Below are 12,032 nucleotides of genomic sequence, written 5' to 3' on the forward strand. Positions count from 1 at the left end.
GGTGGGCAGGGGGAGTTTGGCGCATGGTCGGTGATACGTCCATTTTGCATCATGCTTTTATATCAATATTTATTGCATTATGGGATGTTATTACACAATATGTCACAATACTTATAGCTATTCTCTCTTATTTTACAAGGTTTATCATGAAGTGGGAGAATGTCGGCAGCTAGAATTCTGGCTGGAAAAGGAGCAAATATTGGAAATCTATTCTGCACAGCTCCAAAAATCCTGAAACTCCATAGAAGTTACTTTTGGAATTAATAAGAATTATTGAGCAAAGAAAATACCAGAGGGGGGCCACACCCTGGCCAGGAGGGTGCCCCCCCCCTACTGGGCGCGCCCCCTGTCTCCTAGGCCCCTGTTGGCCCTCCGGTGCCCATCTTCTACTATATGAAGGCTTTTACCCTGGAAAAAATCATAAGCAAGTTCACGGGGCGAAACTCCGCCGCCACGAGGAGGAACCTTGGCGGAACCAATCTAGGGCTCCGGCGGAGCTGTTCTGCCGGGGAAACTTCCCTCCGGGAGCGGGAAATCATTACCATCGTCATCACCAACGATCCTCTCATCGGGAGGGGGTCAATCTCCATCAACATCTTCACCAGCACCATCTCCTCTCAAAACCCTAGTTCATCTCTTGTATCCAATCTTGTATCAAAACCACAAATTGGTACCTGTGGGTTGTTAGTAGTGTTGATTACTCCTTGTAGTTGATGCTAATTGATTTATTTGGTGGAAGATCATATGTTCAGATCCTTAATGCATATTAATACTCCTCTGATTATGAACATGAATATGCTTTGTGAGTAGTTACGTTTGTTCCTGAGAACATGGGTGAATTCTTGCTATTAGTAGTCATGTGAATTTGGTATTCGTTCAATATTTTGATGAGATGTATGTTGTCTCTCCTCTAGTGGTGTTATGTGAACGTCGACTACATGACACTTCACCATTATTTGGGCCTATAGGAAGGCATTGGGAAGTAATAAGTAGATGATGGGTTGCTAGAGTGAAAGAAGCTTAAACCCTAGTTTATGCGTTGCTTCGTAAGGGGCTGATTTGGATCCATTAGTTTCATGCTATGGTTAGGTTTACCTTAATACTTCTTTTGTAGTTGTGGATGCTTGCAATAGTGGTTAATCATAAGTGGGATGCTTGTCCAATAAAGGGCAGTACCCAAGCACCTGTCCACCCACATATCAAATTATCAAAGTACCAAACGCAAATCATATGAGCGTGATGAAAACTAGCTTGACGATAATTCCCATGTGTCCTCGGGAGCGCTTTTCTCATTATAAGAAATTGTCCAGGATTGTCCTTTTCTACAAAAAGGATTGGACACCTTGCTGCACTTTATTTACTTTCATTGCTTGTTACCCGTTACAAATTATCTTATCACAAAACTATATGTTACCTACTATTTCAGTGCTTGAAGAGAATACCTTACTGAAAACCGCTTGTCATTTCCTTCTGCTCCTCGTTGGGTTCGACACTCTTACTTATCGAAAGGACTATGATAGATCCCTTATACTTGTGGGTCATCAAGACTCTTTTCTGGCACTGTTGCCGGGGAGTGAAGCGCCTTTGGTGAGTGGAAGTTGGTAAGGAAACATTTATATAGTGTGCAGAAATTTTCTATCACTTGTTACTATGAAAACTAATCCTTTGAGGGGATTGTTCGGGGTATCTTCACCCCGACCAGTAGAGCAAAGAGTTGCTCCTCAACCTACTGAACCTACTGAAAATGTTTACTTTGAGATTCCTTCGGGTATGATAGAGAAACTACTAGCTAATCCTTTTGCAGGAGGTGGAACATTGCATCCCCATTTACACCTTATCTTTGTGGATGAAGTATGTGGGTTATTTAAGCCTGCAGGTATTCCCGATGATTTTGTAAAAAGGAAGGTCTTCCCTTTATCTTTGAAGGGAGATGCATTGACATGGTATAGGCTATGTGATGATATTGGATCTTGGAACTATAAACGATTGAAGTTGGAATTTCACCAGAAGTTCTATCCTATGCATCTTGTTCATCGTGATCGTAATTACATATATAATTTTTGGCCTCACGAAGGAGAAAGCATCACTCAGGCTTGGGGGAGGCTTAAGTAAATGTTATACTCATGCCCCAATCATGAGCTCTCAAGAGACATTATTATTCAAAAAATTTATGCTCGGCGTTCTCTCAATGATCGCACCATGCTTGATACTTCCTGTGTTGGTTCTTATATGCTGAAGACTACTGAATTCAAGTGGGATTTATTGGAAAGAATTAAACACAACTCTGAAGATTGGGGTTCTGACGATGGTAAGGAGTCAGGTATAACACCTAAGTTTGATTGTGTTAAATCTTTTATGGATACTGATGCTTTTCGTGGATTTAGCGCTAAATATGGACTTGACTCTGAGATAGTAGCTTCTTTTTGTGAATCTTTTGCTGCTCACGTTGATCTCCCTAAGGAGAAGTGGTTTAAATATAATCCTCCCACTGAAGTAAAAGTAGTTGCACCTATTACAGTTGAAGAAAAGACTATCACTTATAATGATCCTATTGTTCCTACTACTTATGTTGAGAAACCACCTTTTCCTGTTAGGATAAAGGATCATGCTAAAGCTTCAGCTGTTGTTCGTAAGAGCAATACTAGAACATATACACCTCCTGAGCAAATTAAAGTTGAACCTAGTATTGCTACGGTTAAAGATCTCTTGGATGATAATATAGATGGGCATGTTATTTACTTCTGTGGTGAAACTGCTAATATTGCTAGACCCGATGCTAAGATACATAGACCTGTTGTAGGCATGCCTGTTATTTCTTTTAAAATAGGAGATCATTGTTATCATGGCTTATGTGATATGGGTGCTAGTGCTAGTGCAATACCCTTTCCTTATATAAAGAAATTATGCATGATATTGCACCCGCTGAGTTAGAAGATATTGATGTTACAATTAAGCTTGCCAATAGGGATACCATTAAACCAGTTGGGATTGTTAGAGATGTTGAAGTATTTTGTGGGAAAGCTAAATATCCTGCTGATTTTCTTGTTCTTGGTTCCCCACAAGATGACTTTTGTCCCATTATATTTGATAGACCCTTCGTGAATACTGTTAATGCTAAGATTGATTGCAAAAAAGATGTTGTTACAATTGGCTTAGGGGATATGTCTCATGAGTTTAATTTTGCCAAGTTTCGTAGACAACCCCGTGATAAAGAATTGCTTAGTAAGGATGAAATTATTGGTCTTTCTTCTATTGCCATGCCTCCTACTGATCCGTTAGAACAATATTTGCTAGACCATGAAAATAATATGTTTATGAATGAAAGAAGGGAAATAGATGAAGTATTCCTTCAACAGGGTCCTATTCTGAAACACAACTTACCTATTGAAATCCTAGGGGATCCTCCTCCAACCAAGGGTGATCCCGTGTTTGAGCTCAAACCATTACCTGATAATCTAAAATATGCTTATCTTGATGAAAATAAAATATATCCTGTTATTATTAGTGCTAACCTTTCAAAGCAAGAAGAGGAAAGATTATTGAAAACTCTGAAGAAGCACCGTGCTGCTATTGGATATACTCTGGATGATCTTGAGGGCATTAGTCCCACTCTATGCCAACACAAGATAAAATTGGAGAATGATGCCAAACCAGTTAGAGATCCTCAACGATGATTAAATCCTAAGATGAAAGAAGTGGTAAGAAAGGAGATACTAAAGCTCCTTGAGGCAGGTATAATTTATCCCGTTGCTGATAGTGATTGAGTAAGTCTTGTCCATTGCATCCCCAAGAAAGGAGGTATTACTGTCGTTCCTAATGATAAAGATGAATTGATCCCGCAAAGAATTGTTACAGGTTATAGGATGGTAATTGATTTCCATAAATTAAATAAAGCTACTAAAAAAGATCATTACCCTTTACCTTTTATTGATCAAATGCTAGAAAGACTATCCAAACGTACACATTTCTGCTTTCTAGATGGTTATTCTAGTTTCTCTCAAATACCTGTGTCAGTGGAGGATCAATCAAAACCAACTTTTACTTGCCCTTTCGGTACTTTTTCTTATAGGCGTATGCCTTTTGGTTTATGTAATGCACCTGCTACCTTTCAAAGATGCATGATGGCTATATTCTCTGACTTCTGTGAAAAGATTTGTGAGGTATTCATGGATGACTTCTCCATTTATGGATCATCTTTTGATGATTGCTTGAGCAACCTTGATCGAGTTTTGCAGAGATGTGAAGACACTAGTCTCGTCTTGAATTGGGAAAAGTGCCACTTTATGGTTAATGAAGGCATTGTCTTGGGGCATAAGATTTCTGAGGGAGGTATTGAAGTTGATAAAGATAAAGTTGATGCTATTGAAAAGATGCCATGTCCCAAGGACATAAAAGGTATAAGAAGTTTCCTTGGTCATGCCATTTTTTATAGGAGGTTCATTAAGGACTTTTCTAAAATCTCTAGGCGTCTGACTAATTTATTGCAAAAAGGTATTCCTTTTGTCTTTGATGATGATTGTGTAGAAGCATTTGAAATACTTAAGAAAGCTTTGATCACTGCACCTATTGTTCAGCCACCTGATTGGAATTTACCTTTTGAAATTATGTGTAATGCTAGTGATTATGCTGTAGGTGCTGTTCTAGGGCAAAGAGTTGATAAGAAATTGAATGTTATCCAGTATGCTAGTAAAACTCTTGATACTGCCCAGAGAAATTATGCTACTACTGAAAAAGAGTTCTTAGCGGTCGTATTTGCATGTGATAAGTTTAGACCTTATATTGTTGATTCTAAAGTTACTATTCACACTGATCATGCTGCTATTAAATATCTTATGGAAAAAAAGATGCTAAACTTAGAATTATTAGATGGGTTCTCTTGCTCCAAGAATTTGTTTTGTATATTATTGATAGAAAGGGAGTTGAGAACCCCGTTGCAGACAACTTGTCTAGGTTAGAGATTGTTCTTGATGACCCACTACCTATTGATGATAGCTTTCCTGATGAACAATTTGCGCTCATTAATGATTCTCGTACTGCTCCATGGTATGCTAATTATGCTAATTACATTGTTGCTAAATTTATACCACCTAGTTTCACATACCAGCAAAAGAAAAAGTTCTTTTATGATTTAAGACATTACTTCTGGTATGACCCACACCTTTATAAAGAAGGAGTAGATGGTGTTATTAGACGTTGTGTACCTGAGCATGAACAGGAACAGATCCTACGCAAGTTTCACTCCGAACCATATGGAGGACACCATGCTAGAGATAGAACTGCACATAAGGTATTGCAATCCGGTTTTTTCGGCCTACTCTCTTCAAAGATGCCCGTAAGTTTGTCTTGTCTTGTGATGAATGTCAAAGAATTGGTAATATTAGTAGACGTCAAGAAATGCCTTTGAATTATTCTCTTGTTATTGAACCATTTGATGTTTGGGGCTTTGATTATATGGGACCTTTTCCTGCCTCTAATGGTTATACACATATTTTAGTTGCTGTTGATTGCGTTACTAAGTGGGTAGAAGCTATTCCAACTAGTAGTGCTGATCATAACACCTCTATTAAGAGCTTCAGGAAGTTATTTTTCCGAGGTTTCGAGTCCCTAGATATCTTATGACTGATGGTGGTTTACAATTTATTGATGGTGCTTTTCGTAAAGTGCTTGCTAAGTATGATGTTAATCATAAAATTACATCTCCTTATCACCCACAGTCTAGTAGTCAAGTAGAATTGAGTAACATAGAGCTGAAATTAATTTTGCAAAAGACTGTTAATAGATCTAGAAAGATTGGTCCAAGAAACTTGATGATGCATTCTGGGCCTATAGAACTGCATATAAAAATCCTATGGGTATGTCTCCGTATAAGATGGTATATGAGAAAGCATGTCACTTACTGTCGGTGTCAAAACCGGCGGATCTCGGGTAGGGGGTCCCGATCTGTGCGTCTAGGCTGATGGTAACGGGAAGCAAGGGACACAATGTTTACCCAGGTTCGATCCCTCTCGATGGAGGTAAAACCCTACTTCCTGCTTGATTAATATTGAAGATATGGGTAGTACAAGAGTAGGTCTACCACGAGATCATAGAGGCTAAACCCTAGAAGCTAGCCTATGATGGTATGATTGTAATTGTGATCGGCCTTCTCAGGACCAACCTCTCCGGTTTATATAGACACTGGAGAGGGCTAGGGTTTACATGGAGTCGGTTACAAGGAAGGAAACATAATATCCGGATCACCAAGCTTGCCTTCCACGCCAAGGAGAATCCCATCCGCATACGGGACAAAGTCTTAAGTCTTGTATCTTCACGCTTCAATAGTCCCGACGATGTATATAGTCCGGCTGTCCGGATACCCCCTAATCCAGGACTCCCTCATTAGCCCTTGAACCACGCTTCAATGACGATGAGTCCAGCACACAGTCTTGTCTTCAGCATTACAGGGCGGGTTCCTTCTCTGAATACTCCAAAGTAATTATCGAACACTTGAATCTGTCCGGATCCACAAAATGATCTTCACATGCCACCGTGGAGAGAATGATACTTCACAAATGCAATCTGCTGACAACTTTTTAGGCAACGCGATGCGTCATTATGGTCGGGTCGTTATTCGAACCGTTTCCCACAACCACCCATAGCGCAAATCGCGAGGCGGTTTCTTCTGCATGTTTTATCATAGCAGAGATCGTATCCCCTTATCATGGGATTCTCATCAATACAGGTATGGGTAATCCAACCACACCGCTAACCACGGCGAGTGGGGACCGAGCGGGTTCCACCAGGCACGTGGGGAGACGCAAAAAGCTTTTACCGTCCCTATAAAGAGATAAAGCCTCTTCCTCTTTACCCATGCCTTCTCCTTCCGCTAGCCCATTCCCCTCCGTTTGAGCCCTAACGACCAGGCATTCTCTTTTTCCACCAAAGGGAGGTTTTCCAAAGATTTCCGGATCCGGAGCAGGAGGCAGATGGATGGCCTTGACCGTCCAAGAGAAGGACATCAAGAAACACCGGGAAGCCGGGTATCTGGCCCAGAAGATCGGCCATCGTCTCCCACCGGCGAGACAGGTCATCCCCACTCCGGAGCCTCACGAGAGAGTTGTGTTCCTTCCACATTTTGTACGCGGGCTCGGGTTTCCCCTTCACCCATTTGTGCGTGGAGTCATGTATTACTATGGGATTGATTTTCATGATCTTTCCCCCAACTCCTTCCTCAATATCTCGACGTTCATCATCGTGTGCGAGGCTTTTCTCCAGATCTCACCTCACTTTGGCCTGTGGCTGAAGATTTTCAATGTGAAGCCGGAGGTGGTGAGTGGCGAACACGCCGAGTGCGGTGGCGCCATGGTGAGCAAGATGCCCAAGGCCGTTTGGCCGAAGGGTGCCTTCAACGACTCCGTCAAGGAGTGGCAGCAGCAGTGGTTCTTTATCACTGAACCACGCGGCAAAAAGTGTGTGGCAACTCCAGAGTTCAGATCCGGAGCCCCACTGCGGATCACTTCCTGGTCCAAGAAGGGCCCGAACTGGTCCTCGTCCGATGAGCTGTCACTGCTCCAGATGCGCGTTCAGAGTGTGGTTGACAGGGACGTCAAACTCGCCGGCGTAGTCCAGGTGATGCTAGTTCGCCTGGTTCTCCCTTGTCAGCGCCGAGCCTGCACTCTGTGGGAGTTCGACCCAGCCGAGCACCAAACCCTTCAGGAGCTCTATGATTCCTCCCACAAGGATATCTAGAAGGTGCTCTTCAAGTCTGGCAAATCGTGGCTGGGCTCCGCCGAGGATCGTGGGTATCAATCATCCCATTTTGCAAGCTCGGTAAGTTACAGCCACGCTCTATCCATTCATGCTTTAGTTGGCATGTCATGAGGGAGACATCTTAATCGTGTTTCACCGTGACCTCAAGGATGGATAAAGAAGGTGGAGCAGATACATTGTCTAGCCCTGCCGCCGGAGGAACCGGCCGGACCTCTTCTAACGAAGATGTTGGTCCCCGCGCCTTACGAGGCACCAAAGAAGGAGGCCTCCAAGAAGGTCAAGAAGACCCGGAGTGGCCTCCGCTGCCACGAGGCTTCGGACGTAAAATCCGAAGACTCCAGCGACGATCCTTCTTCTGAAGACGAAGAGGAGGAAGCAGAGGAGGATGAGCCTAACTCTGGGGGTGGAAAGAAAAGGACGGCCTCCGCATCCCTGGAGGCCGAATCGCCCAAGAGGGAAAAAAGTTCCCTCCTAGAGGTATCTACTACGGCTACCGATAGCAGTCGGAGTGGAATCCCAGGGCCCAGCCCCTGGAGAAGTCGTAAGTATACGAAATCTGAACACGCATATGCGTCAGGAGTTGTTTCAGTATAGCAGTTTTAACTGTTGCCATATTTTGCACAGCCCGGCGAGGTCTCGCGCCCGACAGTCCTCATCGGAGGATTCGCTGGGCTCAGACGCCTTGGCGAGCGAGACGCCTCCGCAGGCCCTTTCCCCAAAGTCCAGGTGCGACAGTGAGGTGTCATCTCAACAAGACCCGGACTGGGAAGGACATATCTCTGGAGCCGGACACATGGGGCGGATAAGGTTCCCGGGACCTCTAAGGTTCCAGGATCGAGCGAACAGCCACCTTCGATGGTGGGGGGCCTGCCTACCCCGCCGGCATCTTCTAATCGAGAAGAGCTACCCGGTGGTCTATCGACAATGTTGAAGAACGCGTCTATTGTTGATGAGCATCGGACCCTCATGGGTGTGGTGGTTGAAAAGATTCAGTCCACCGAGAGCGGGCTGAACGAGTTCGGCCTTGGCCTTATAAAGGCCTTTGAGGTATGTTTCCTAAAAAACATTTGAGGAATCATCATAATATGAGTAGTAGCCCCTGATACACTATCCGGCGGAGGAGAGGGAGCCGAGCAGGGGATCAAACCCTCTGCTTTTGCAGGAGCCTATGTGAATGACGTATACCCCTTTATGTGAAAATAGGGGTCTGCAGAGAGGGAGGCCGCTCATAATGCAGAAGTGTCTGGACTGAAGCAGAGCCTTGCACGGGCCGAGGAGGAACTTGGCCGTGTGAAGAAGCAATTGGAAGACAAGCAAGGTATGTTGAAAACATTGTCTTGAAGTGGGCACGAATGAGTAATTGTGCCTAGTGAGAAGTATTTGTATTGTATGCTTTAGGAGTGAGTGCCGAATACGAGGCACTAAAGAAGGCTGTGGCTGATGCCGACAAGAAGGCTGCCGCCGAATAGGCGCTTCGTGAAAAACACGAGGCCAGGGTCATCGCAGCTGAGCGAGAGCTCCAGGAGGCTGTGAAGAAAAGCGAGGGCTTGGAGCAAGGTCTAGTAGGGAAAGAATCTGCACTCACCCAAGCTCTCAAGGCTGCGGAAGGTGCTCGGGAAGAAGCCCGAGGTGCTGTGCGGGACATTCAGGAGGCCCGGAAAGTTGCGGCTGGTAAGGCCTTCTGTATTCTTAGCCATTTGTACATGATAATGGAAAGAATTCTAAGAGGCAAGTGAATTCTTATTTTTCCAGGGGCTTTTGTGGATCTTCCTCGCAGCATATCAGATGCCGCCCAATTCTACCGAACCGAAGAGAAGAAGTCTACAGAGAGGGATTTCTGGTCGCAGTATTTGGCGCTGAACTATCCGGTGCCTTTTATCGATCAGCTGAAGCAGCTTGTCGAACTGTACCAGGTGGCCAAACTAGCCATGAATGACTTAGTTGTCCGGTTGTGCCCTGTGGAGCCAATTCCAAGAAGTTACTTCGGACTCGTGAAACGGATTGTGGGCGCCTGTCCTCGGCTTGATGCTATCAAGCGATCAGTCTGTATAGAAGGTGCGCGCATGGCGTTTGCCCGTGAAAAAGTGCATTGGGGGAAGCTTGACGCGGAGAAGCTGATGACTGAGGGGCTGCCGGTGGGTAAGGAGCACCGCAAGCCCGAGCTGTACTATGAAGGTGTACTGAAATGGGCCCGCCTTGCGTCGTATAAGTGTGCCAAAGACATTATATTTCCCCGAGGGCATTCGTGCTGCTTTTTTGTAATATGATATAATGGCATTTTTATTATATATTGCCTGTTTTGTTTGAACATATGTTCTTCCTGTGTGGCTGTTTATTGTATGTAAATCCTAAGAGTTGGCCAGTCGTCGGCTTATGCCCCCACGTAAAAAGTATACAGGGGTGTGATACGTCTCCAACGTATCTATAATTTTAGATTGCTCCATGCTACTTTATCTACTGTTTTGGACTATATTGGGCTTTATTTTCCACTTTTATATTATTTTTGGGACTAACCTATTAACCGGAGGCCCAGCCCAGAATTGCTGTTGTTTTGCCTATTTCAGTGTTTCGAAGAAACGGAATATCAAAAGGAGTCCAAACAGAATGAAACCTTCGGGAACGTGATTTTCTCACCGAACGTGATCCAGGAGACTTGGACCCTACTCCAAGAAGTGCCAAAGCCGGTCACGAGGGTGGAGGGCGCCCCCTGGGCGTGCCCCCTACATCGTGGGCCCCCTGTTGCTCCACTGACATACTCCTTCCTCCTATATATACCTACGTATCCCCGAACGATCAGAACAGGAGCCAAAAACCTAATTCCACCGCCGCAACCTTCTGTATCCATGAGATCCCACCTTGGGGCCTGTTCCGGAGCTCCACCGGAGGGGGCATCCACCACGGAGGGCTTCTACATCAACACCATAGCCCCTCCGATGAAGTGTGAGTAGTTTACTTCAGACCTCTTCTCTCTTTTTGGATCTCAATACAATGTTCTTCCCCTCTCTCGTGGAGATATATTCGATGTAATCTTATTTTTGCGGTGTGTTTGTTGAGACCGATGAATTGTGGGTTTATGATCCAGTATTATCTATGGAAAATATTTGATTCTTCTCTGAATTTTTTATGTATGATTGAGTTATCTTTGCAAGTCTCTTCGAATTATCCTTTTTGGTTTGGCCAACTAGATTGGTAGTTCTTGCAATGGGAGAAGTTCTTATCTTTGGGTTCAATCTTGCGGTGTCCTTACCCAGTGACAGAAAGGGTTGCAAGGCACGTATTGTATTGTTGCCATCGAGGATAACAAGATGGGATTTTTATCATATTGCATGAATTTATCCCTCTACATCATGTCATCTTTCTTAAGGCGTTACTATGTTTTTAACTTAATACTCTAGATGCATACTGGATAGCGGTCGAAGAGTGGAGTAATAGTAGTAGATGCAGAATCGTTTCGATCTACTTGTCTCGGACGTGATGCCTATATACATGATCATTGCCTAGATATACTCATAACTATGCTCAATTCTGTCAATTGCTCAACGGTAATTTGTTCACCCATTGTAGAATATCTATGCTCTTGAGAGAAGCCACTAGTGAGACCTATGGCCCCCGGGTCCATTCTCATCATATCAATCTCTATCACTTTATTTACTTGCTTTGTTTTTACTTTGCCTTTTACTTTTTACTTTGCATCTATCTATCAATAATACCAAAAATATTATTTATCATCTCTATCAGATCTCACTCTCGTAAGTGACCGTGAAGGGATTGACAACCCCTAATCGCGTTGGTTGCGAGTAGCTATCGTTTTGTGTATGTACGAGCGACTTGTGCGTGGTCTCCTACTAGATTGATACCTTGGTTCTCAAAAACCAAGGGAAATACTTACGCTACTTTGCTGCATCATCCTCTCCTCTTCGAGGAAATCCAACGCAGTGCTCAAGAGGTAGCAAGAAGAATTTCTGGCGCCATTGTCGGGGAGGCTCACGCAAGCAAGTCAACTATACCAAGTACCCATCGCAATCCCTATCTCTCGCATTACATTATTTGCCATTTGCCTCTCATTTTCCTCTCCCCCACTTCACCCATGTCGTTTTATTTGCCCTCTCTTTCCCAATCTCCTCCTCTCTTTTCCGTTTTCCTTTTTCCCGTTGCCTTTCTGTTTGCTTGTGTGTTGGATTACTTATTGCCATGGCGCAAGATAATACTAAATTGTGTGATTTCTCGAATACCAATAATAATAATTTCCTTAGTACTCCGATTGCTCCTCTTAATAATGATGA

Source organism: Triticum dicoccoides, chromosome 1B (genome assembly GCF_002162155.2).
Source record: "Triticum dicoccoides isolate Atlit2015 ecotype Zavitan chromosome 1B, WEW_v2.0, whole genome shotgun sequence".
Classification (NCBI taxonomy): domain Eukaryota; kingdom Viridiplantae; phylum Streptophyta; class Magnoliopsida; order Poales; family Poaceae; genus Triticum; species Triticum dicoccoides.